Source organism: Mus musculus, chromosome 12, assembly GCF_000001635.26.
Source record: "Mus musculus strain C57BL/6J chromosome 12, GRCm38.p6 C57BL/6J".
Lineage (NCBI taxonomy): Eukaryota > Metazoa > Chordata > Mammalia > Rodentia > Muridae > Mus > Mus musculus.
Genome location: NC_000078.6, coordinates 58440552 through 58468024, shown reverse-complemented (window position 1 = coordinate 58468024; position 27473 = coordinate 58440552). Strand labels below are relative to the sequence as shown.

Here is a 27473-nt window from a genome sequence, read left to right as displayed (position 1 = left end):
TAGGTTTGCAAACCTTGCCATCCTACTCCACATACTCCCTCAGCCATGTTCACTGACATCATTCATGATAGCTAGGAAATAGAAACAACTAAAATGTCCTCCCGCACGTCAATGAATAGTGAAAGTGAGGCACCTAAACACAACAGAATATTATTAAACTGTAAATAAAAGTGATATCATGAACCTTGAAGCAAATGAGTGGACCTAGAAAAGATTATATGGAGTAAGATAATCCAGACCCAGAAAGACAAACAAACACGTTGTTTCTAATCTGTGTTTCCTAGCTCCATGGTGAAGGACCATCTAGATCAAATTCATTAAAGTGAGAAAATCTAACCATCGGAGGCAAATTTCTATGTGCTGGGGTCCTGCACTGAATAAAAAGGAAAAAGCAGACTAGATTCATTACTCTGCTTCCTGACACAGATACAGTGTGACCAGCTCCCTAAAGCTCCTGTTGCCATGACTTCTGTGCCATGAGGGACTGAACTATGAGAAAACAAACAAATACAGACACAGAGGCACAGACAGGCACAATCCTTCCTTCCTTCCTTGTGTTGCTTTTATCAAGTAGGTTTTGACACAACAACACCACAAGTAGCTGATACAGATATTATCTGCAAAAATGGGCAGATTACATAATAAGAATGAAAGATTAAGATAATGCAGCTACAGGGATCTTCTTATGAGGGTCAATTGTGCTCCATGGAGGTGAAGTAATCTACAGGGTTATAGTTGTGTGTGTGTGTGTGTGTGTGTGTGTGTGTGTTGATCTGGGAGATGAAGAAAAAGGAAGCATCTCTATAATCTTAGGAATAAGTGAATAAAATTAATTAGAGACAATTGTTAAAGAATAAGATATGATTTTAGGTTTCATCAAACGAATTTGTTAAATGATTGTCTGTCAAACCACTTCCAAAAAAAGAACAGAGATATTTTAAAATCAACACAGTTAATTAGTGATTCAAAAATTCAAATGTGAAACTTATATAAATAATATGATCCCTATTTGTTCAAGTATATCTGTCACCTTGCACAAAAGCAACCCCATGTAGAACAAAGACCTTAATAAAAGATCTGAAACTGTTAGAGGAATAAGTAGGGAAACCATTTGGAGATACAGACATAAGCAAAGACTGTCTAAGTCTCTCAGAAAATAATGCCAACAATCGATAAAAGGGACTTTATGAAGTTAAAAGTCTTCTCTACAGTGAAGGAAAGAGTTAGCTAAGGGAAGAGGCATCTTTCCTAATGGGAGAAAGTCTTTGCCAAGTATATACTGGACTTAGGATTAATATCTATAACATATAAAGAACTCAAAAACCCTTCACAAGAAATCAAATAGCTCCATCAACAAATGAGCTAATGAGATAAAAGATGAAATACAAATTGCCAAAAAACATACAAAAATGTTCAATCTCATTAGTTATCAGAGAAAAGCAAATTAAAATCACATTATGATTCTATTTTACCCCTGTCAGAATAACAATCAATAAAAAAATAACAAATGTTGGCAAGGATATGGACAAAAGGGAGCTTCCATACACTCTTAGGAATATAAATGTCTAGCAAATAAAGTTATATAGCTTCATATAGATTATATTAAAGATCTGTTTTTCGTTTTGTGGGGTTTTAAAACCTCCATACTGATTTTCATAATAGCTAGGCTAGTTTATATTCCTACCAGTGTATATGAGCCCCAAAGGACTCCACTCCAACAGACTGCAGAGATATTGTGAATTAGTGATTTTGTTTGGCTATTTACAATAGCAAAGTTATGAAAACAGCATGCTTGTCCAACAACACATAGGGAAAAGGGAGTATATTTACCCAACAGAAATTGTTTCTATTGGGGAAACCCTGCTAATTAAATTCTCAGTCTACCATGACCAGATAGCTCCTCTGAGCTTGGTGCAAAATGGAGGACTCTCTTTACACTTCTCTGACCTTGTCTGGGGAGCCCAGCCACAGGGCCCTCAACCTGGTAGTAGTCTTTGCTGGACCTAAAAGTTCAGCTTCCTCTTTTTCCTCTGCCCAGCAAGTACCTGGGATTCTTGGAATGCCTCTCTGTACAAATGAGGCATTCACAGTACTTTAAGCTCTAGCCAATGATTTTCATTTATCCTGAAAACTCCTTCCTACTCTCCTCCAAGGTCCATATATAGCCCTGGTTCAGGGCTATAGGCTAATACACTCACAAGCTGAGTGTATTAAGAGAGCTGTTTCACTGAAGATCTATACCTTCCAACTCAGTATGCAATGGTATCTGGACACACTGAGAGGGAGGAAGTGGAACTTCAACTGGACCCCAACATGCATTCCACATAAAGAGTGACGTTATGCCATTTATGGGAAAATACATGCAACTGTAGATAATCATGGAAGGCAAACTAAGCGAACCTCAGATAAACACCAAGTGTTTCCCCTCATTTGTGATTCTTAGATTTTTATAGAGATATTTAAAATCACAACAGTTGAATTGGATCTGCCTAAAGGGATATCTGGGATTAATAGGAAGGGATGAAGGTGTGAAAGGGGCTCTAGGGGACTAGGGGTACAGTCCATGAGTGATGTACAATAATAATACATATACAAAACTCTGACTAAAATGTCTATGAAAGATACACATACCCAAACTAAAAACTCAGTCTCCTATGCAAAATATTCTTGACTCATACATTTGGAATAGGTGAGTTTTATGGTATTTAAATTAGCTGTTGAAATTAGATGATTGAACCTGGCAAGACAGCTCAGCAGGTAGAGGCACCTAAAGCGAGGCCTGAGAGCCTTGTTTCCAAATCTCACAGAGTGGAAGCAGAGAACTGATTCCCACAAACTGTGCTTTGCTCTCTACATAGCATTAGCTCTCTGGCATAGCATTCCCCTGCATCGACTACACAAACAAGAAGGAATAAAAAGTGAAACAATGATATGATCATTAGAGGTTATAGAGTAAATCCCTCTTAGGTGGGAATTCATTTTGATATTATAGTTTTTTTCATCGTGTACTGTATTTTATGCTGTTAATCAAGGTTGATAAAGAAACATGGAATGCCTAATATCTGATTTGCTAAAATTAGTAATTCTAATATTAAGGTCAAAGGCCTATGAAGGCTTAAATGGACAATATATAATGAAAAATGAAAAATATATTACATATATTTCATATGTATATGTTATATGTAAATAGATATACATTACATGTCTTAAAAACAAACTACATTTATTCATCAACAATGATACAATTTGGAATCATAACATACATAAAAAAATAAACAAGTTTCTCAGTGTTTTCAAATTCAGGGACAATAAATCAGCCTTCCCAGATATCATCAGGGTTTTCAAAATTATGAGTTTTAAAAAGTTAGTTGATAAAAAAAAGTTATTTGATTTAAATTTTTAGAAACTTTAATGCATGACCACTCTATTTACGTAATTTTCAGCATTCTCTATCCCCTCTCCAACTCTTTCTGTGTTCCTCCAACTTCCTTCAAGACCATGATTTCTTCTTTAATTATTGTTTTTGGTGTCTGTCTCTATCTCTCTGTCTGATCTGTCTCTATCTCTCCCTCCCCTCCCCTCCCCTCCCCTCTGCTCTCCTCCCCTCCCCTCCCCTCCCTCCGTCCCTCCCTCTGTCCGTCCCTCCCTCCGTCTCTCTCTCTCTCTCTCTCTCTCTCTCTCTCTCTCTCTCCCTCTCTCTCTCTCTCTCTCTGTAAAATACTGCCTTTTTGGGTCTCTAGTTTTGCCTGAATATGTGTGTGTGTGTGCGTGTGTGTGTGTGTGTGTGTGTGTGTGTGTGTGTGTGTGTGTGTGTGCACGCGCGCACACGCTTAGGGCTGATAGCATGGGAGTGGATGCTGTCCCAGACAACAGATTCTGTCTCTCTCAGATTATAGCCATTAATTGCCTCTAACTCTTTATCTAGGGTGGAGCCTTGTAAGAATTTCCCTATCAACTTTGGCTCGTCAACTGCTGTTGTCTTCATTTAGGTCTTCTTCCATTGACTATATTTTTGAGATTTCATAGGTGCGGTTTCCAGCCATATGTACAGAATATTATCTCATGGCAGAAGCTCTGATCATCTGGCTCTCAAAATCACTTTTCCCTCTTTTCCAAAAGGTCCTCTGAGCTTAGGTGTTGGGGCTGCATTGTTGATGGATTAACTAGGGATGGTCACTGCCACCCATCAATTGTTCTTCACATTTTGACCAGTTGTGTATTTTGGCTTCTGTCTGCTACAAAGAGAAGCTTCTTTGTAGAGGGGTGAATGTTCCACTTATATTTGGGTACAAGGACAAGCATTTAGAATGCATTTTGTATACTGGTTTAGGAAAAGGACGATAATTGGTTTTCCTCACCAGTGCAGGCAGGCGTGGTTAAACTCACCAGGGAAAGTTGGTGGTCAAGCAGTGCCTCTGGATCTAGGCCTGACTCAGCAGGTTGAGGGCACTCACCAGCGAGTACTGGTGGGTGAACTGTACTTAACCAGGAAAACCTGAGAATGAACTGTATCTCTGGAGCTGGCCCCAGATGTACTGATGCTGACTCGCTAGGGAAAGCCAGTGGATTGTCCCCAGCTACAGCTAAGCCTAGGAGTGCGTAGACCTTTATGATTTGATATTTTAAACATACCTCTAATAATCTTCATGCTGTATAATTTGGGTCGCTAAAATTCTTGCTTAAAGATGAGGGTGTACTTAGTAGTACTTACAAAGAGACACATCTTACAGGAATACTTAATGGATAACTTAATTTGAAATTTAGATATCCCAGTAAAGGTTCCTCATGGAATCACATGTGAGTGCTGCCAATTTAAGAATTTATTTTTTTCATTGAAAATGTGTTATACTTATGAGTTCAGCTACAGGACTTATGTAAAGTGTCTTATATATGTGAACTTGTAAGTAAATATCTCTTTAAATTTACCTTCTTCTGTTCTCCTGTCTCCTGTACTATACTCATGCATACATTTGTTTACTTAAATACATGTTTAGATTTTTAGATGATGAGAACCAGCCTAAGATGGAGAAAATGTATTGTTTTTCCTGAGACTGGATGACCTTGCTTAATAGTCTACACTTTGAGTCCATTCATTTCTCTTCAACTTTCAATTTTCTTTAACAAGGAATAATATTCCATTTTATACAAGTGCAATGTTTATATTATCTGTCGATCTGCTGATGGACAGCTGGGTTGGTTCCACTTCTTTACTAAAGTCAAACAAACAAACAAACAAACAAAAAACAAGCTGGGAGTGGTGGCACATGCCTTTAATCCCAGCACTTGGGAGGCAAAGGCAGGCAGATTTCTGAGTTCCAGGCCAGCCTGGTCTACAGAGTGAGTTCCAGGACAGCCAGGGCTGAAAAAACCCAATAAACACACACACACACACACACACACACACACACACGAGCTCACTTGCATGTATGCGCGTGTGTGCGTGTGTGTGTGTGTGTGTGTGTGTGTGTGTGTGTGTTTGTGGGAGGGGGGGACTCTTTTTATGGAAGAGTATGGAGTTCTCTGGCTACATATAGCCAGATGTAAAATGGCTGGTTCCAATGACAGTTCTACTTGTGATTTTCTTTTGAGGAACCTGCAAACTGACTTCTGTATTATCTGTATTAATTTATGCTACCACCAGCAGTGAGTAGAATTCCTTTTCTTCACACCCTGTTCAGTGCTTCCTATAGGATTTATTGAAGACAACCTTTTGGACTAAGGTGTAATGGTACTCAAAGCAGTTGTACTGTGCATTTCCTCCATGATAGAGATGTTAGACACCTTTACAAATAGTCACGAGCCATTTGAGTTTCTTTGTTTATGTCCACTCAGTTCATTAGCCTGTGTGCTAATTAACAGTTTTATTTCCTTGGTACTTAATTTCTGTAGTGCTTTATAAATTTTGAATATTTTCCATCTGTCTGTGTTATAACTGGTTATAAAGATTTCCTCCTCTCCCTAGGTCTGTTAGTGTGTTCAGCTGACAGTTCCCTTTGCTCTGCAGAATCCTTAATTATTGCTGACACTTAGGGCTAGTTCCTCTTGTACCGATGTCCTATTCAGAAACTTTGTGCCTATCCCAGTATCTCGAAGAGTATTCCCTGTATTTTATTTTAGAAGTTTCAGTGTTTTAGGTTTTATATTTAAGGCATTTGATTCATTTTGAATTGATTTTGAGCAAAGTGAGAGATATAAATTCAGTTTTATTCTTCAGCAGGTGGATTATAATTTTGTCTATTTCCCCTGTCCCCAGCCCCTACTGTACACTTTTGCCTCACTTGTCAAGAATTAGGTGGCAAAAAAATAGTTTTCTTGGTTTGTTTATGGGTCCATTAGTCCACTGTATTGTTCTCTGTGCCTGTTTTTATATCAGCACCAGACTATACTTTCTTACTACAGCTCTAGGACATAATTTAAATGTATTGGAATACCTACAGCATTGGTCTTATTCTTCAGGAGCACTTGGACTGGTTTTGTGGTTGTTATTGTTGTTGTTCTACATGAATTCTTGTATTATTTTCTTTAGAATTATAAAATATATCAGAGTTTTGATAAATATTGCATTAAATCTGTTAATTAATTTCAGCATTATAGTCATTTTTACAGTGCTGATTCTGCCATTCCAGAAGTCTGGAAGTCTTCTCATTGTCTAGTATCTTCTTTGACTTCATTGTAAGGGACTTTCTTTTCTTTAGTTAGGTGCCTATTTTTTCTAGAGCTCTTTTAAATGGGATATTTTTCTTTGTGAGTATACTGTTGGAATATATTTAGGCTGTTTTTAAAATATATGATGCTTTTATTTTCTGAAAATGTGTTGTGTTTATTAGATGTAGGAATTTTATAGTATATTCAATCAGATTTCTTAAAAGGATAGAATTATGCCATCTGCAAGTGAGGAGTTTGACATACTTGTTTCCTATATTATTCTTTTCTATAGCTAGCAGTTCAAACAATTTCTTTCTATCTCTCTGTCTCTGTCTCTGTTTCTGTCTGTCTTTCTCTGCCCCCCCACTCTGTGTGTGTGTATGTGTGTGTGTGTGTGTGTAATGTGTGTTATATGAATAAAAAATATTTGATGACATTTCTTTGTTCAATCTTAGAACACTATATTGCATACATATCTACAATGCCATCAAACCAAGATTCCTAGGAACTGTTTGTATGTGTAGTTAAATGTATTTTTATCACTTATAATTCACTTTGAAAATATGCCAAACGCCATCAAGTCCAGTAAAATGAACACGACGAAGTAGTAAATAAAAATCAAATCACTATGTGAAATCACATTATATGGGAATAATTGGATACACCTAGCTGCCTCATACTGGTGCTTAATAAACATTTTTTTTCATAGTGCAATATAATTATCAGTCCCCACTGAACTATGTCTGAAAAATTGATGAAACAGTTGAGCCTTAATGAACAGAGATATTTGCATTTCATTACTAGGTTGTATAATTCTGCTCATAAACTTTATGAAACAATTTTAATGCTCAGCTCACTGTAGATGAAGGTAAAAAAAAATTAAAAATCTCTCTTGAATTTTTTTACTTCTCATCTATGTCTAGAGCACTCATTTTCCTTCATTTCAATAAAATATACTGAAACAGGGTAAGATTTAAATTTAAATTTCCATAGCTTTACCAAATACTTTCTGAAAGCCCACGGGATATTTGTCAGTCAATCAATCAAGGCAACACTTTAAAACATGCACATGGCTAAGTGATTTCTAATGTTAGCGTACCCTAACTTATTTTATTTGGCACTAACTTCTATAGTAAAAGCAAAGATTATTTATAAATGCTGGCTTTTGCATTTTCCTAAGTATTGTTGAGTACTTTGGGATTAACAGTGACTGTGATTGAACCTTGTGTTATGTGTATTGGGAACTGAACCCTGGGTGTCCTACATGTAAATTGTGCCCTCTACCACAATGCAGTAATTTTAATAAGCCCATTCCTAGTTGTTACACTCATTTTAAAAGGGATGTGCTAGAACCCTTTCTGCTCCCATTTATGCACAGAGGTAGTGAAGTTTCAATGCTATTTTAACTGCATCTGATTTTCTAGAGACCAAATTCATGTGTTAGACTAAAGGACAACATATAAAGGGTTGAGGTTTTCTACTGCCTGAGCTACATAGTGTTTTCCATTGGAATGCAAAGTCCTGCTTTATTGTTGTTGTTTTGTTTGATTTAAAAAAATTATTAATTCTCTGAGCATTTCATGCATTGTATTTTGGTATTATTTTTCTCCTGTCTCTTCTTATATCCACCCCATGCCATACTTACCAAATGTTGTGTCTTCATTTATTTTCATCTTCAGTTCATTAAGATCAATTTATGCTGCTTATATACTTTGGGGACATGTTAGTCCATCCAGGGTCCACACCTTTAAAGAAAACAAACCCTCCTTCTCTCAGCAGCTCTAAGAACTAACAGTTACCCGGCTGGAGGTGGAGCTTCATGCCCACTTGCCTTCTTTGCTATGGGATTTTTGCCTGCCTTAAGCTCATGCAGGTCATGTGCTCGCTATTTTAACCACTACTAAGTACTTCGTATGTGCAATTGCTTTAATGTGTCTGGAAAACAGTTTCCTTATCGTCATCCACTGCCTCTGACTCTTGCACTCTTTCCACCTCCCGTCTGCCACGATCCCTGCTCCCTGAGAGGAATGACTTTCATATAGAAGTCTCGTTGAGGGCTGCATACTCTTCAGTCACATATTTCCTGCATTTTGACCATTTGTTGGTCTCTGTGTTAGTTGCCACTTAGTGCAATAAGGAGGTTGAGGTGTAGCTTAACTAGTCTACAAGTACAATGAAAAGTCCTTTGGAGTCATATTAATACCATGTCTCGCTAGCTGACTTATTGTAAATTCTCTTCTAGGACCCGTTGGGCTGGCTAATTTTTATGTCAACCTGATAAGCTAGGATCATCTGTGAAGAGGGAATCTTAATTGAGAACATGACCCTATGTGAGTGGTCTGTGGGCAAGTCTGTAGAGCGTCTTATTGATAGAAGATTGATGAAAGAGGGTCAACTTCACTGTGGTCAGTGCCAACCCTGGGCTGGTGGTTCTGGCTACTACAAGAAAGCAGGCTGAGCAAGCTAGAACAAGCTAGTAAGCAGCACCCTTCCAAGGTCTCTGATCTAGTTCTTGCCTCCAGGTTCCTGCCCTTCATGTCTTTTTGGCTGATGAATGACAAGCTGTATGATGAAATAAAACCTTTCCTGTTCACTTTTCTGTTGGTCATGGTGTTTATCACAGCAATATAAACTCCAACTGAGATATCTGTCTAGCTACATGATGTGGGGAATTGGGCTATGCACAGACAGGCTAGTCTCCAGTTGAGCTGAGGTCTGAACCCTGGAATGGTCAGAATTCACCTACATGACATGGGAGGCATTCCCTCATGCTCCTGGAACTCTGGCTCCTGCCTAAGTTACCCCCTCCCCTCCACAGCCCCCACAAGAGAAGCATGGCTACAAGTCACTTAGATAATGTCCCAAGCTTCTGACCTTCAGGCTAAACTCCTTCCCAGTTACCTAGCAACAGTAAAGACCATTAAAAAGGGCTGTTCAACCCCTCCTAGCTCTCTCACTCACTACTCTCTTCTTACTCTCTTCCTCCTCTCTCTTTGTCTTCTCCTCTCCTCTCATTCTCTCCCTCTTAATCTTTCTCTCTAGCCCTCTCTAGCCTTCTCTCTCTCTCTCTCTCTCTCTCTCTCTCTCTCTCTCTCTCTCTCTCTCTCTCTCTCTCTCTCTCTCCCCTACCTTCTCTCTTTCCCCTGCCTTTCTACAATAAAGCTCTAAAACCATAGAGAGTCTCTGCTCATCAAAATCCGCTGCGCTCACTCTCTCCGCTCTTGGGAATCCTTCCCTCATCCCTCTCTCCTACAAACCCGGGACTTTAGCAAAGTAGCACCAGGGCTTCCCCTGGGGCTTTAGGAAAGTATCTCCAGGACTCCCAGGTAGGGCTACCCCTTGGCCACCCCCTGAAGAGTGAGTCAGAGGCTTGAATGCTCACCTGGGGCTGAGTTGAAAGTGTATGGCAGCCCTCCCACGCTCGCCTGACCAGAGAATAGGTGGAACTCTAGCATGGTATGGGTTCCCTTCTCCCTTTTCCCCAGGGCCCCCCCTTTTTAGCTCCCATCATGCATGTTCTTAATTGGGTAACTATACCAGATTTGGGTTCTATATATGGATTGGGCTTTATACCCAGTCCGAAAGTAACTGGTTATTCTCCTAACATTCATTTCACTATTGCACTATAGTCTGTGTGTCTTCTACTTCACTCAAAATTTCCTCAGAAAAGAAGCTGATTTGTCTAATTAACGACTGGACAAATATTTTAGGTACTTCTCACTAGTATTTTACCTGTGGTTGTCTAAGTAGTTTCATGTGTTTGATACTTAATAACAACAACTTTTCAAAGCATAACATTTTCTCAGGGAAGCCTATGGGAGAGGTATGGTACCTACAGAAAGAAATCTGAAAGTAGTGAAGTATGTGCCTTGACTTTCAACAACTTCTTTACTAAATGGAATTCTTACGGCTATTTTTACTGGGGCCCAAGAGGGCATGTGTATTACATTCTTTATTATATTGCTATTTGTGGTAATGATGAGCTGAAAGCCAGGTGCCTGTTCATCACTAGGGGAACAGATTAAATAATGTAGATGAATATTATAGACTGCTAGACAGCATATAAAGCAAATAAATATATATCTGGAAATGTGTCTATATCTTTAAAATTTTAATGATGAGTTACAAATTCGGGTTCAGAATTGTGACTATGGCATAATATCATTATACACATGCATAAAAGAGCCCTCAATAATACCTCCATTTAAAAGCCATATTCCCAACATATTAGGATATTTTATTATGAAATGGGAAGGGAGTGAATTGATGGATTGAATAAATTAGTAGAATGAGAAGAATGAACCAATAATTGTGGTGTAGGATGAAATGTGGACTATGATTTACTTGGTGTTCTAAACCTGAAGTACTTCCACCCACACACATAAAGGAAATTTACAAAATACGGAAGTGTTATAAAGGAATATTTATGTTGTTTTTCAAAAATATAAGTGCCCTCAATAGAATAATCTGTTTTCAGTGGAAATAGAACCATAAAATACAGATAATCATAGAAAATTAAGTTGTCAGAAACCTCACTCTAAAAGCGATCTATAATTTAAAGCAAAATTCTAGCAAAATTTAAGGAGTCAGGTAACTCACTTGCTAACTGAATATTTCTACATGACAGAAAAATAGATCGGGCGCTAGTCAGTTTTATTTACTTTATGTACATTGCTAGCAAAATCTAACAATGATGGAACAAAAGAAGAAATGGCACGATCAATAACAGCCTGGTTCCACTTTTGATGTTTCACTGTTAGTAACACAGAGGTCCTTACCCTTCTATTTCCCTCTTGATCAATCTCTGGGCAAGAGGATAGGATGCTGGGAGCAGGCTATCCTTTGGTGTCGGCAGAGGGGTTCAAGCAAAGTAAGCTCTAGTCTGGGTTCAGGAATCTTTAAGCCTTGCTTCCAGGGACCACAGTGAAACCAAAGCTACTTGTAGCTTTGTTCAAGTTATTTCAAGTCAGCTTTTGGGTCTGCAGTGCTTTCCCCAGAAAGTCTTTTTGAATCATCACTTTTCCTCTTATTCCTCTGCTGAGTACATATAGCATCATTAGCCTTGATGCCTGAATCAGCTTTAGGTGGGGCCTCTACTCTACCCTCTGTAAGACAACCATTAAACAGCTGGCACTGGGAGACTTAGGGAGCTCTCTTTACTTCTGGCTGCTAACTGGCTCTACCACTTGCTGGTGAGCACATACAAGAGGAGGCTGTGGCCTCCTGTTGTGTGTGTTTATATTGTGTTGCTCCCTGCTGGTAAGCTTGCCATTTGAATTATGTTGCCTTACAATGAATTTCCCGAGTCCTGCCAAGCCGAAGTTAGAAATGTAATTATGTTGGAAGTACTGTGAGTGGGCATCTAAGAGCAGAAGTATAGGATTTGAAGTCTTCTTTAAGGTGGTCCTGGATCATAGATTTTGACAGATCTATTCAAGCATCTCAGTTGCTACATAAACCATAGCTTATGCTACACTCGTAGAACAACTCTCATTCTGTTACTGTTGGTTGAGTACTTTAAGCAGGCACTGAATCTCTTACATGGGCCGATCAGTTTGTTTGTTCACCTTAAGGATATTATTATGCTGTGCAAGAAGCCCATATTTTAAAGTTAAGAACACATCAGAACCCTCTAAGTCTTAGCATAGTCCTGGTCCTGTTACTCCAGACACCTCAATCCTTAAGATTTATAGGAAAAGTTCCACGTAGCCCTACAGATCTTTTGAAAAGCGACATTGAATACATAGTGCTCCAAATGATACCACTGTCCTGCTGGATAACCGAAAAGAACTGGTTGAGACTTTAGTTTTTTTTTTCAGTTTTTCAGCTTATCAAGTGCTAACTAAAACCCAACTCCATTCCAGGACTCTTGAATTTAGTAGATCAACATCAAGTCTTTCTTGTTACTTAGCCTCTCTGGTTCTGTGGATTGTAGCATGATTATTCTTTACTTTACAGCTAATATCCACTTATGAGTTAATACATACCATGTATGTCTTTCTGGGTCTAACTCAGGACATTTTCTAGTTCTATTCATTTTCTTGAAAATTTCATAATGCCAATATTTATTAATATTTATTTATTTATATCCCAAATGCTGACCTCCTCCAGGTCTCCCTCCCACAGAGTCCCTCATCCCATCCTTTCTCCCCTTCTCTGAGAGTGAGTGCTCCCAAATCCCACTGGTATTAGCCAACCCTGGTACATTAAGTCTCTGCCAGATTAGACACATCTTCTCTCAGTGAGGCCAGACAAGGCAGTACTGTTGTGGAACAGATGCCACAGTCAGGCTACAGCTTTAGGGAGAGACTCTGCTCCAGTTGTTGGTGACGCACATGGAGATTGAGCTGCAATCTGCTACGCATGTGTCACAGCCTGTGTATGCTCTTTGGTTGGTGACTCAGCCTCTGAGAGCTCCCAGGAGTCCAGGATAGTTAATTCTTTTGGTCCTCCTGTAAAGTTCCTATCTGCTTCAGGCTTTCAATCTTTTCCCCACCTCTTCCATAAGAGTCCCCAACCTCTTCTCAATGTTTGGCTGTGGGTCTCTGCATCTGTTTCAATCAGCTGCTGGGTAAAGACTCTCAGAGGACAGTTATGCTATGCTCCTTCCTGTCTGTAAGCATAACAGAATATTCTTAATAATGTCAGGAATTGGTCCTTGTCCATGCGATGGGTTTTAAGTTGGGCCAATTATTTGTTGGTCATTCCTTTAGACTATGCTTTTTCTTTGTATTTTTTAAAGGTAGAACAAACTTTAGGCCAACAATTTTGAAGGTGAGTTTCTGTGTTGGCTACTGGAGGTGGCCTCTTCGGGTTCCATATTCCTACTGTTAAGCATCTTGGCCAAGGCCACTTGCATTGGCTCCTCAGGGGCTCCTCCATCTCAGGTTTCTGGGAGTTCCTAGAGATTCCCTCATCCCTAACACCTACTGGCCCTCTGGTCGGTCTCTCCTGTGTCTCCCCACACCTTCCATTTTCTCTCCATCCCCCTTCCCCTCCCCTCTCCCATCCACTTCCCTCCCTCCCTCTGCCTCCTGTGTTTATTGTTCTTTCTTCTAAGTGTGATTCAGGAATCTTTCTTTTTTATTATAGGCCTTTGGTCCTATGGGGTGTATCATGAGTATTCTGTATTTTTTAGCTAATATCTACTTAGCAGTGAGTACATACCATGCATATCTTTTTAGGTCCGGGTTACCTCACTCAGGATGATATTCTCTTGTTCCATCCATTTGTATGCAATTCGTCTTTGTTTTTAATAGCTGAATAGTATTGCCTTGTGTAAGTGAATTACATTTTTTATATACATTCTTTGGCAGAGGGGCATCTGGGTAGTTTAGAGTTTCTGGCTATTACAAATAAGACTGATATGAACATAGTTGAACAAGTGTCTTTGTGGTAAGGTAGAGTGTCCTTTGGGTATATGCCCAGGAATAATATAGCTAGGTCTTGAGGTAGATCTATTCCCAATTTGCTGAGAAACCATCAGATTGATTCCCAAAGTGGTTGTACAAGTTTGCACTTCCATCAGCAATAGAGAAGTGTTTCCCTTGTTCCATATCCTCACCATCCTGTTCTGCCACTTGCATTTTAATCTTAGCCTTTATGATAGGTCTAAAATGGAATCTCAGAGTTGTTTTGATTTGCATTTCCCTGATGACTAAGGATGTTGAACATTTCTTTAAGTGTTTCTCAGCCATATGAGATTCCACTGTTGAGAATTCCCTGTTTAGCTCTGTACCCCACTTTTAATTGAATTATTTGGTTTCTTGATGTCTAGTTTCTTGAGTTCTTTATGCATTTTGAATATGAGCCCTCTGTCAGATGTTGAGTTGGTGAAAATCTTTCCTAATTCTGTGAGTTGCCATTTTGTCCTGTTGATGGTATTATTTGCCTTATGGAAGATTTTCAGTTTCATGAGTTCCTATTTATTAATTGTTGGTTGTAGTGCCTGAGATATTGGTGTTCTATTCAGGATGTTGTCTCCTGTAAAAAATGTGTTCAAGTGTTTTCCATACTTGCTTTTCTATCAAGTTTAGTGTATCTGGTTTTATGTTGAGGTCTTCTTTGACCCACTTGGACTAAAGTTTTTGCTTTGTTTTGGTTTTGGCCACAAGGTTTTCTACCTGTGCCCAAGTTCTCTGAAATAATGGTCAATATATTTGGCTCATTTCTGCTAGCTCATAACTCATTTACCCCGTTTAACCGACTAAGTCATACCACATGACTAGCTAGCTTTCCTTGAGTTTCATGTGACCATCTTCCTCAGAGTTGGGGCGAATCATGCTGTACCTTACTCTATCTCTAAAAGCCTCTGTACTGGAACATCTACCTCTCTATTTCCTACCTTAGCTAGTAGGCCAACAGTATTTTCTTGAGAGATGATCTTTCTATATATAACATAAGAAATTCTCTTTATAGGTATGGGTCTATGTACATATAGACATCCAATAAGACCTGCACCATTTGTTAAAGATGCTTTCTTTTTCCCCATTGTATATTTTCTGGCTTCTTTATCAAAAATCCAGTGTCCATAGATGTGTGGATTTGTGTCTGACTCTTTGAGCTGATTCCATTTTTTTAATTGTACAGAATTGTTTTAATTTTTCTGTTTTTCTTGTCTTGTTTCTTTGTTTTTCCATATGAATTTCCAAGAGAATTTTTCTTTCAAGGTCTGTAAAGAGTTGTGTTAGAATACTGATGGGGCTGTGTTGAGTCTGTGGATTGGTTTTGGTAGATGGCCATTTTTACTATGTTAATCCTACTGATCCATGATCCATGAGCACGGGAGATCTTTCTATCTCCTGATTTAGTGAAATTACTTTGAGCTTTTCTCCATTTAATTCAATGTTTGTTATAGGTTTACTGTAGGCTGCCTTTATTATGTTTTGGTATGTTCTTTTTTCTCCCCTGATCTCTCTAAGACTTTTATCACGCAAGGGTGCTGGATTTTATGAAAGGCTTTTTCCATATCTAATGAGATGATCATTTAGGTTTTTTCTTTCAGTTTATTTTTATGGTGGATTACCTTGATAGATTTTTATATGTTGAACCATCCCTGAATCTCTGGGATGAAGCCTACTTAGTTAAGTTGGGTGATCGTTTTGATGTAGTCTTGGATTTCATTTGCAAGTATTTTATTGAATATTTTTGCATCACTGTTTGTGACAGAAGTTGGTCTATAATTTTTCCTTGTTGAATTTTTATGTGGTTTGAGTGTCTGGGTGACTTTGGCCTCATAAAATGAACTTGGCAATGATCCTTTTGTTTTTATTTCATGGAATAATTTGAGTATTAGCTCTTCTTTGAAAGTCTAGTAGAATTCTGTGCACTAAAACGATCTGGTTCCTAGCTGCTGTTTTATTTGGGACACTTTTAGTGACTGCTTCTTTTTCCTTAGGGGTAATAATTCTATTTACACTGTTTTCCTAATCTTGATTTAACTTTGATAAGTGTTATCTATCAAGAAATTTGTCCACTTCTTTTACATTTACCAATTTTTTTGACAAAGGGTTTGTCTAGCTTGTTGATTTTCTTAAAGACACAACTCTTTGTTTCATTGAGTCTTTGTATTGTTCTCTGTTTCTGTTTTTTTACTTCTTTCTTCCTTCCTTCCTTCCTTCCTTCCTTCCTTCCTTCCTTCCTTCCTTCCTTCCTTCCTTCCTTTCTCTCTCTCTCTCTCTCTCTCTCTCTCTCTCTTTCTTTCTTTCTTTCTTTCTTTCTTTCTTTCTTTCTTTCTTTGCCTTGACCTAGTCAATAATCATTTGGTAGAGAGTCTTTAGTTTCCATGAGCTTGTAGGCTCTCTGTTGTTGAAATCCAGCTTTAATTCTTTGTAATCTGATAGGAAGCAGGAGATTATTTCAATTTTCTTGTATCTGTTGAGATGTGCTTTGTGATGGGGCATGTGACTGATTTTGAAGAATTTTCTGTGAGGGGCTGAGAAGAATGTATATTCTTTTGTATTTGGAGATGAACTATTCTGTTGATATCTATTAGGTCCATTTGTTTTATAATGTCTGTTAGCTTCAGTATTTCTCTGTTTAGCTTTTGCCTGGATAACCTGACCATTGGTGAGAGTCACATATTAAAATCTCGCACTATCAGTGTGTCAGAGTCAATATGTGATTTCAGCTGTAGTAGTCTTGCTTCACAGACATTAAGAACCAAAACATCATTCTAGTGGATTTTCCTTTGGTGAGTATACAGTGTTTTACAACATCTCTCTTTTGATGAGTTTGGATGGAGAGCCCTGTAGAAGAGGAGGCAGAAAGACTGTAAGAGTCAGAAGGTACGGAGGACACTAAAGAAACAAAACCCTCTAAATGCAACAGAATTGATACATATGAGACAGTGGCAGAATGCACAGGGCCAGCATAGGACTGCACCACATGGGGTCCCAGCGCCTAGAGGAGAAGGGGCTACCCTCATTTCTAACCCAGAAGCTATCTCCTACTGACAACCAATTGCAAAAGAAAAACAAGTTCTCCCCAATGGAGTCTCACTGGGTGTACAAACCACTCTTAAGGCCACAGCCCATGCTCAGCACTAGATGGCCAATACATAACACACTCAGTGGCATCTTTGCACATTCTTTGTCACATAAGGTTTTGACAGGGCATTAAAAAATACCTTATATGTCCTTCATATATACTTCCAGTTTTGTGCTGTTAGCAGACCCCTGTGTACATGAACATGTGTGTCTTTGTGCATAGTTGTGTATATTATGCTTTTTCTGTGACTGCTTTTCTTCTGTTTTGTGTGGTTGTTTCTTCCTGATTTGGCTTGTTTGCTTTTGTGGTATCTTATTTTATTTTATTTATTATTGTTATTCTTAATTGCCTATTTGTTTTCTAAGGAGTGACAGGGTGTCAATTCCAATGGAAAGAAAAGTGGAGAGAATCTTGGGAGCTAGGGGAGAGGAAACTGTTGTCAGAATGTTGTGTAAAAGCCATCTACTTTAAATAAAAAGGAAGATCTTTTGTAGTGTGTCTATTTGTTTTTTGTTTTTTGCTTTTTTGTTTTATTTGAATCTTGAAGGAAGTTTTAAAATGAATATATTTGTTGCATTGACCTACTTAGATACAATGATTTTTAAAAATTTTAAATATTTTTCATTGTATAGGTATGGCTGTTTAGCCTGTATGTATACACCATTTGTATAGGTCTGGAACCCATGGAAGCCAGATTCCCTAAAACCATAGTTATATATGGTTTTGAGACAGTTATGTTGGTGCTGAGAATCCAATCTGAGTTCTCTGAAACAGCAGTCAAGGCTGTAAACACTGAGTCATCTCTCCAGCCCTGTGATTTGTTCAACAAATTTATTCTAAACTTTCTTTCTTTTTACCCTGTTCTATTTAAAACTACATGAAATCATTCTACTGTGGTATTATTTAATATGCAAATTTCATTTCATGAAATAAAGTATGGTTTTCAAAACAACAACAAAAGAGAGTTTTAATTGAATTTTACACTGCAAAGGCCCTTAGAATGGCTTGTCGCTGTTCTTTCTCATATAAGGAAGATCTAGAGTCCTTATGTGACCTTCTAAGGCACACACAACTAGTTAATGAAGTAGCCAATGTCTAAGTTAGCATGCTGAGTTCTCTTGAGACAAGTACTTCTTTTTCCAACTCATACTATGTTGCTTTACAGAAAATAAGACTTTTTGAATAATACAAATTTTAGGTTGGCTTTGGGATTTACCGAAGAAATTCTTTTTATTTTTTCAAGACAGGTTTCTCTGTGTAGCCCTGGCTGGCCTGGAACTGGCTATATAAACCAGGCTGGCCTGCAACTCAGAGGTCTGTCTGCATCTGCCTTGTGAATGCTGGGATAAAAGGCATGTGCCACCACTGGCCACCCAAAGAAATTCTTAACTGTTTTATAATTGGATTATCCAAAAGTATATAGGCTACTAAAGAAAGTTCTAGTTCATGATAAAGGAACTCACAAATAATTGTCTAGTGAATGAGGCTGGTCTTAAATAACTTCTTTCTATTTATACTTGTTTATTCTTTTTATTTTTTAGAGCTCTGGAAGTAAAGCTATATTGATTGTTGAGTTCCAGTACCTTAGGGTTGCTGCAATCTCATTTTTTTAAAAGTAATAACTTTGTAGATCAAAGTCTAGAATGAAGGATGTTGCTTTCCATTGAGGAATTGTTTAACTTGCTCTTAGCAAAATGTAGAGAATTCCATTGATCAAATGGAAGTATATAAAAAAGATAACAGCTCAAATTAGCCATCTAAAATAGCAGTGCATTTTTATAACCTTGCTTGGTTGATTATTTAAATTATCACTATATTCCAGTTTGGCTCTATCAGTGCTTAGCAACTGCCTAGGGCTTCAGGGAGAGGGGAGTTCCCCTTATTTGTCTCTTGGGACTTGGGGTGGGGGGAATAGAAGTTCATGGGTTCTGTGTCATGGAGGAGGAGAGAGTGGAAACTCTCAGGCAGTGTGTAGTCACAGAGAGGCCATAGAGGACATGAGTGTGGAACCTTGGAAAGAATGCGTGGCCACATCAGAATGGGACTCTGTGCAGGTAAGGAGTGAACTCTTTCACTAGGGATGAGTCCAGCTCACAGCCACCAAGGGAGTGGCTCCATACAATAGGCTCAGCTTCTGTGGTCACTGAGGTGATCTTGAGCCTTTAATTTTTCAAATAGCGCTTCTAGTTTCATGTTTTTATTTTCCCAATACATAGACTGAGAAAATAACTACTGGCATATTAGCCAAAATTTTCAGTTTTATAACAGAAATCAAAGGAAGGAGCCACTTCCTAATTCCTAGAAACAATTCTTCTCAGTTGTACTGCATAGTGATGATTGAAAATTGCAAGAAAATAAGGGAAATGTGTTAGTACAGTCTTGAGAATAACTGAGCGCTTCCAGTTACTGATGCGACTTTTTTTTCAGTTCAGGAAAAGTTATTATATTTTTAAACACATAAAAACAAAATGAGAAACATGCTTTATGCATTTTTTTTGCACAAATTCAGAATGGTAACTCATCTTAGTTTTAAACAATCTAAAAACCTAGTGGATATTGCCACATTCATTTACCTCCTGTTTTACTTGGGTTGAACCTAGGGCCTTACACGTGCCATGGAAGTGCTGTACCACTGAGAAATACCCCCACCCCCACCCCAGCTTTTCTTGTGCTAGCCTTAACAAAAATCTTTGGGCAAAGGAAACTACAAATCTCCCCAGGGGAAAAAATCAAGCAAAATCTGGTGCCCTTTTAAAGGCTAAATAACAAGAAAAATCAATTCTCTGCCTTATATTTATCTTAAAGGACAGGCCTGGAGTTGTGACTTTGCTTCTAGACTTTCCGTTTATTTGTCCACTTGAAACGCTCACTGAATATCGCCCAGACTTTGTGCTCTATGGTAAGACAGGCATGGAGTTAAGCACTGATGATATAAAGGTCAAGGGCAAAATATTTCCTCTTTCAAATTATTCATAGTCTTATGGAGAGCAGGAAGTCATAGACACTTACATTAAAATTAATATAGGGAGTGTGGCTGGAGGAACACATAAGAGAATTCATCTCCAGAAAGGATGTCAAAGGAACATGAAGGTTCCTTGCTGCAGAGGTCTAATGTGCTGTAGTGTCCACAAACGTGATGACCAGGGAATTGCCTGGGTGCTACAATTTTCTCAACCCATGATTTTTGACCAGATGTTGTGATTCATGTGAAAGACATACTAATGTAACGAAAAGAATACTGAATATTGAGATCTGGAGTCAAACCATTACTTCATCACTCAACAGAGTTTTGACTTTGACAAATGACCACATTTTTTTCTGACCTCTATTTTTAATTTGTAAAATGTTTTAAATCCAATGACACTGTTTCTTTCATATCATAATTGCATCCCGTCTTTTAAAAAAAGAAGAGACTTTTAAAATAAGACTAAGAAGCTGGAGAGATGGGTCAGTGGCTAAGAACACTTCCAGGGAACCCAGACTCAATCCCTATCACCTGCTTGGGGGGGCAGGGTGGCCACAGTCATTTGTAACTCCAGTTCTGGAGCTCTAATATCCTCTCCTTGTCCCTTCAGGCAAACAACTGGTGCACAAACAAACATGGAGACAAAATGCTCATACATAAAAATACAATTAAAAAATAAAAATAATGTCAAATAGAACCATTGTGAAATATTCATTAGATATAATATCTCATTGTTCATATCAGGCTAGATCAAAAATGCTGTTTAACTCACAATGTAAGATGAAAGCAAAAATAAAGTCCTTCCCTCTACTCCTTCACACACATTACAACCTAAACTACTCTGGGCAGCTGGCTTAATGGCCACTTTTGTCATTGCTATCAATTTCTGCAAGAGTATTGGTGTATTTGCACAGGCAAAAAGTAGCCAAGAAAGCATAAGCACTTGTGGCTGCATGGTTTGATGTCATCACGCCTGCTACTCATTTCATAAAGTCTTTATAGATGCAGGGTAATTGGCATCACAGGACATCAAGAAGTCATGAGGTGCTGTGAGTGCGTTCGGATAACTTATTCATTTCTTTCAGCAAACAGAGCTACTATGATCTAGCTCTGTGCCGACTGTGAAGTCTGACTAATAAATAAAGGAGTTTTAAGCTTTATAATTCCACTAGATACTAGAAGTGAATGTTTGACAGTGGAGTCATACTGGCCCTGGTGCTGCCAAATAACAGCTGCTAGGCAGATGTTCACAGCATGCCACAAAGTAGGTGGTATAGTTAGTTTTGTTGACTGCAGTTTTATTATTGATTATAAGTTTAACAATATAGAATAATATATATATAATAGAATTCATAATATGTAGATTAAGAGAGTAAAAGTGATTATTACAACTAAAATTTGCTTTGTTATTCAGTATTATTTTGGAACCAAATTTTCCAACCTTATAAAAAACCATTTAAAATTAAAAAGAGAGCGAGTTAATGGATTTATAAATCTGGAAGACTAATAAGTATCTTGAGATTATTTATATATATATATTTTTAAATGTTTTAAGTTGAGGTTTTTCTCTTCTTACCTGAGACTATCCTTTTATTAGTTTTCATGTTAATGAAACAGGGTCATGTCACTAGGCCAGGTGGGCCTTGAACTTGAGATTCTGCTGTTCTAGCACCTAAGTGCTAGGGTTGCATTGTGTACCACCACTCTTAGCAGGAAAGCCCACCTTTAACTAATAACTTTATTTTGCAGATTGTGATAATTGTTCCACTTGCTTTCACTGTCAGCTGTGCCTTTCCTTTAGGGCCCCTCGCTCATTTCATTGTGCTGCATCAGTTGAGGGATTGGAGCAATTACACATTCATTTTAATAGCTTATGGAATATATATATTTTACTATTTGATATTTCACAGTTTTAATGTTCATACTTGGCTTATTAAGTTTACAGTTAATATTTTTTCTTCTGGAGCTGAGGAAAGGAATTGTGGTAAATAGATTATGCTTTAACACTAATCACCCTCTTTCTTTCTCATATATTAAATATTTTGGAATTTTATTCCCTCTTGAACTTATATTAGTAACAGTTCATATATTTTGTATTGTTGAATCTTATGCTTATTATGCATCATTGTTTTTGTTTTTGTTTGTTTGTTTGTTTGTTTGTTTGTTTTTGAGACAGAGTCTTGCTATTCCAGTTGCTCCGGCTGTATTCCAACTCACTAGGTATTCCCGGCTGGCTGTCCTCAAACTTCTAATCCTTCCACTTGACACTGTTGCAGATAGCCCTGGGGCTAATTATATTTGATGTTAATTCCATTCTCCTGAGTGTGGCTGAGAACAAGGAATGAGTCAGCACTCAGGTGATTTCCTATAAACCTGCTTCCCACCTTAATTTGTAAAATAAAGGAGAGCTGATGATTGGATAGGTAAAAGGGAAGGTGGGGTGGGGGGAGAAGGAGAAAATGGAAGAGGAAGAGGGCTCAAAGGAGGAGGAGGAGGGGGTGGGGGAGGGAGGGGGGGGGGAAAGCAGAGCAGAAGCACATGGCCTGGAGAAACTATAAGTTCTAAGGGGTCTCATAAGGTGTGGAAGATGGTAGTGTAGTGGTAGATCCGCCCAATCTAGGTGTACAGAATGTAATATTAACTGTGTTGTGTTTTCATTGCTAGGGCATATTTGGGTTGGAGAGATTTACTGCAACATTCAGGGACCAGAGTTATGGGAATGAGCTACTAAAATGTTCCCTTCAAGGGTTTAAGTATGGGTATAGTGGAAGGAAGCACTACTTCTTTTGGTTGAGATGGAAGTGTGTTTCTTGTGCCCACATTGCATTTGGTGTAGAATTGTGAATTGATGTACTGTTTCTGTGAGCACTGAGGTCCAGCTCTGTGAATGTATGACCTCTGGGCATTAGCAGAGGCTTTTCTGTACGCTACGTCCTATTTATAGAGGACCATCTTCCAATATTGCTCTCTTTCGAAAGTTTTCTTTTTGTCATTCAGCTTCGGCAGAATTAATCTCTGTAAATTAGCTTATATACCTGTTTTAGGAGTCATTTGCTACTTTAATCTGAAGATCTATATTTACAATCTTGAAAAAGAAAAAACATTCCCAAGATTACAGTTATTTTATCCATTGATAGCCACATCCATGATGAAAGATAACAAAACTAAATTAGATGGAAGAGTTTTACCTAAGTGCCATGGTTATTAATGGCACCTGATTCCCATTTAACTGCTGGAAACTACCATAAACACTATTTTAACTTAATGATATGTGTGTGTATAATTTTAAGTGTGACTAATTGTAGCAATTCATACTGTTTTATTACTGTGGACATCTTCTAGAAACTTGAACACAAAAGAGAGAACAAAGCAAATTATTTTCATTGTTATCTTTGTTATGATCATTATCACCGGCAACAGCTAATACAGCAGATACAACAGTCACGACAAGACAGAGGCAAACAGGAAACCCTGTGTTAGGGAAGCAGGAGGGCCAAATGAAGCAGAAAATAATTTTGCTTGATAAACGAAATGTTTTCTAAGGAAATGCAGTGTATGAATTCAATTTCTACCAGTAATATTTCCTGAAAGATTTCTCTAGATCATGTTTTCCCAAATTACTTTTAAGTGTTAGGAAGTTAAAATAGCCAAATTATCAACATTTAGTATATGTATTATGAGAGTATGTCAATTTTATAAGTGTTTCTTTGCATATTTAAAATATATAAAGATATACAAAGATTGAGCCACTTTGTGTGATCATCTATATTTATATACATATAGATTATTTCATATTTATATCCATTTGATTTGACCTGAGCACAATTTTACCACAAAATTGAGCATTTAGTAGTTTTCTGTATTTATCATTAAGATTTTTATTAACTATAATAGTGCAGATATTTTGTTCTTCCTTAATTTCTACACTATTTTTATGGCAACAAAGGAGCCTTTGAATGACAAATTACTCCATATAGGCAAACTGTGATAAATGGATGAAACTATTTTGAGGAGCATTTGTAATAAAGGTAGAAAATTATATACATTCTCTCTCTCTCCATATATATACGTGTATGTGTGTGTATGTATATATATGTGTGTATGTATATATATGTGTATGTATATATATGCTTCTCATTATGTAGTAACATCAGGTTAGATGGCTTAAAAAGTTTAAAACATCTCATATGAAGTTCAGGTGAAACAGATTCAGTACAACGGTGCTAAGTGACAAGCAGTCTTCCATGCCTACTTGTGGCAAGAAACTACAACTGAGGAAATGTTAGTACCATCCCAGCTTCCAGCACTCACAGAGTACTTGCTGAGACACTACTGTGTTTGGAAGCATCCAAAACTTCGTCTCTAGCTTATGGTGATGTTGAGAAGTAACACACGCCTTAGGAGCAGTGGCTCTCAGCCTTCCTTATGCTCTGATCCTTTAAAACAGTTCCTCATGTTGTGAGCCCCAACCATAAAATTATTTCATTGCTACTTCGTAACTGTAATTTTGCTACGGTTATGAATTGTAATGGGAACATCTGCCATGTGACCCCTGTGAGAGGGTGCTTCTGCTCTCCGGAAGGGGTAGCAACTCCCAGGTTGAGAACTGCTGCTTAAGAGGTAAGGCCTAGTTGAAGGAAATTAGGTCATATGGGTATGTCCTTGAAACGGAGGCTCTGGCTGCTCCTTTTATTGCTTCTTGGCTGCTGTAAGGAGAGCAATTTCCTCTGCCAAATGTGCCTGTCATGAGGTTCTGTACTGCCACAGGCGCTAAGAAATAGGGTGCAAAAAGAAAAAAGAGAAAGAAAGAAAAGAAAGAAAAGAAAAATGGTCTAAACTCATAGAACTGAACCAAAACAGACCTGTTCCTCAGTGTAAGCTGTTTATCTCAGGTACTTGACACATTATGGCAAGCCAACACAAATGCTGACTTTGGCCTGCTCCATTTGCTTGCTGTCATATTTCTTCCAACACTGCCTTGTGATCTCTCTGGGTGAAGCTTTAGGGCTAGCTGCTCTGGGACACTGCACAGTGAGAATGTCTGCTATGGATAAGATATGGCAGCCATGAACGTTTGAAACATTTCTCAAGCTTTCTCTCTGAACACTCCCAAGTTACTCTTTGTTGAGCAGTAATAAACTCCCTTTCCTCCACTGAACTCCGTTCTTTACAGGGACTTAAATTTGTGGTCAATCAAGCTTATATTTACCTTTCAATCATACTAATGAGGTTGATGACCCAGCACATTTTGATGAATCGAGTCTGTCTTTCACCACCCTTTTGCAAACCCAGGGACAAACTTTAATCCATGGCCGCATACAGTGTTCGTATGTAGGGAGCGACTGGTTCCCAAAGCAAATCCATCCTGAGCAAACACACATTCAGAGAGGCTTAAGACTCTTGTATTAAAATTCATGATATTTGCATATACTCAATACATATCTATATGCAGTAAAAGTTTAAATCATCTATTCATGATGAGTATAATATAATTCCTATCTCAATAATTGCCAAACTATTAGCACCTGATGCAAAATAAGAGCCTTTTTTTTCCTGCAAAGACAAAATTTTTACCCCCAATATTTTTGATCCATGTAGTTTGAATATATAAACACACAGCTCATGGGTATGGATGCTGCCTGTGTATGTGTCCTACATTTTAACCAGGCTTTATGCGGTGTGCACTGCATAGTATCAGTGAGAAATTTTGAGCTTTTGTGTGGGAGCTTTTGGAGCTAGAGAGATGGCTCAGTGAGTCAGAGCAAACTGCTCTCGCAGAGGAACTGAGTTTGGTTCCCAGCACCCACATCCCTGGCTTACAGCCACCCTTGACAACCCAGCTTCAGGGAACCCAAGGCCTCTGACATCTGCTGGTACTTACACACACACACATACACACAGCACACACACACACACAGCACACACACACACACACACACACACACAGCTCACACACACAGCACACACACACACACAGCACACACACACACACACACACACACACAGAGCACACACACATATACACACACACAGCACACTCACATACTTGAAATTAACACACCCACATACAATTAAAAAGTAAAATGAATCTTTAAGAAGAAATAAAAGAGTTTGTGAGGTGTCATCCAAAATGTCCAGTTTTAGACCAGGAACTTGAGCTTTTACAGGGAAAAATGGATTCATGAATTTTGACTTATGAAAACAGACTTCTATTATTTTCTGACTGAACAGAGGAGAGGCTCCAGTAGTAAGTCTGTGGGAAACATCAAGGAAAAGTTAGACAGCTAATTTTTATTTTTTCTACTTTAAATTTTTTCCTTTAAATTTTGAAATCATAACCACAGCATTTGTTCCTTCCCTTTTCTCCCTCCTAGCCTATCTCATACCTCTCCTTGCTCCACTTCAAATTCATGGCCTCAGTTTTAATTAAATTAAATTATATATAATTATATATAATAAATTATATATAAATTGTATATAATAAATTATTATTTATTATTAAATATATTTACTATACTATTAAATATTATTTAATATATTATTAAATATTTATTATTGTATAATAAATTATAATTTATATAATTATATAGTATATAATTATATATTATAAATTATATATAATAAATTATATATAATTATATATGTGTGTGTTCCTATATTTAGGAATATATAAATATGTTTCAATATTTAGGAATATATATGTGTTCATATATGTTGTGTTCATGTATAGCCTACTCAGTCTGTATAATGTCAATTTAATGAATGTTTTCAGACCATTTGGTATTTGATAACCAATTGGATAAAACTGTGACCACCTGTGGCCAAGATTTTGCCAGGTTTTTTTTTTTTTTTTTTTTTTTAGGAAACAAGGAAGTTTCCCTTTGTAAAATATGTGATTTTAAAATGCTTCACTACAGTTTTAAAATATCTAGGCCAAACAAAATATGTGGATAGTTCTTCAGGGTCACAAAGAAAAGCCTGATACTTTAGTGCTTTTATCTGAAATCAGATGGCCACTAAAAACAGAGAGAGGTCACAGCAAGTCAAGGTCCAGTCTCTGGCTGGGTGTTGTCTAGAGTCCTCTCCCTGACTCTTTTGTCTAGCACCACTCTTAGTGTTTCAGTTCTTATTCTTGGACCTGTTGCCTTGGGACTGAAATAGCCCTCTATGATTTCATCTTTACAGACCTACAGCAGAAAAACAGAGGACAGAGCTTTCTTGCTGTCTCTCTTTCTGTATCAAGGAAGAAATGTTTTTGCCTTAGAATTCCAAAGAACTAGCTTTCTCATTATACAATGCAGTACTGGATTGAAGGCAAGAGAAATCTGGAAAATCAGTATCTAGCATTTTTGGCCTTGCAGTACAGCATGAGCAA

General features: G+C 37.8%; 2 long non-coding RNA genes across 2 annotated transcripts in view; both read right to left on the bottom strand.

The window, feature by feature from the left end:
- The window catches only part of Gm30687, a 212106-nt gene that overhangs the window by 181011 nt on the left and 3622 nt on the right, over positions 1-27473 (bottom strand). The window lies entirely within an intron of this gene.
- On the bottom strand, positions 16365-26024 carry Gm40428. Its single transcript, XR_872782.1, has 2 exons — positions 25308-26024; positions 16365-16892 (listed from the first exon to the last, which is right to left on the bottom strand). It is a non-coding gene; the product is annotated as a predicted gene, 40428 (long non-coding RNA).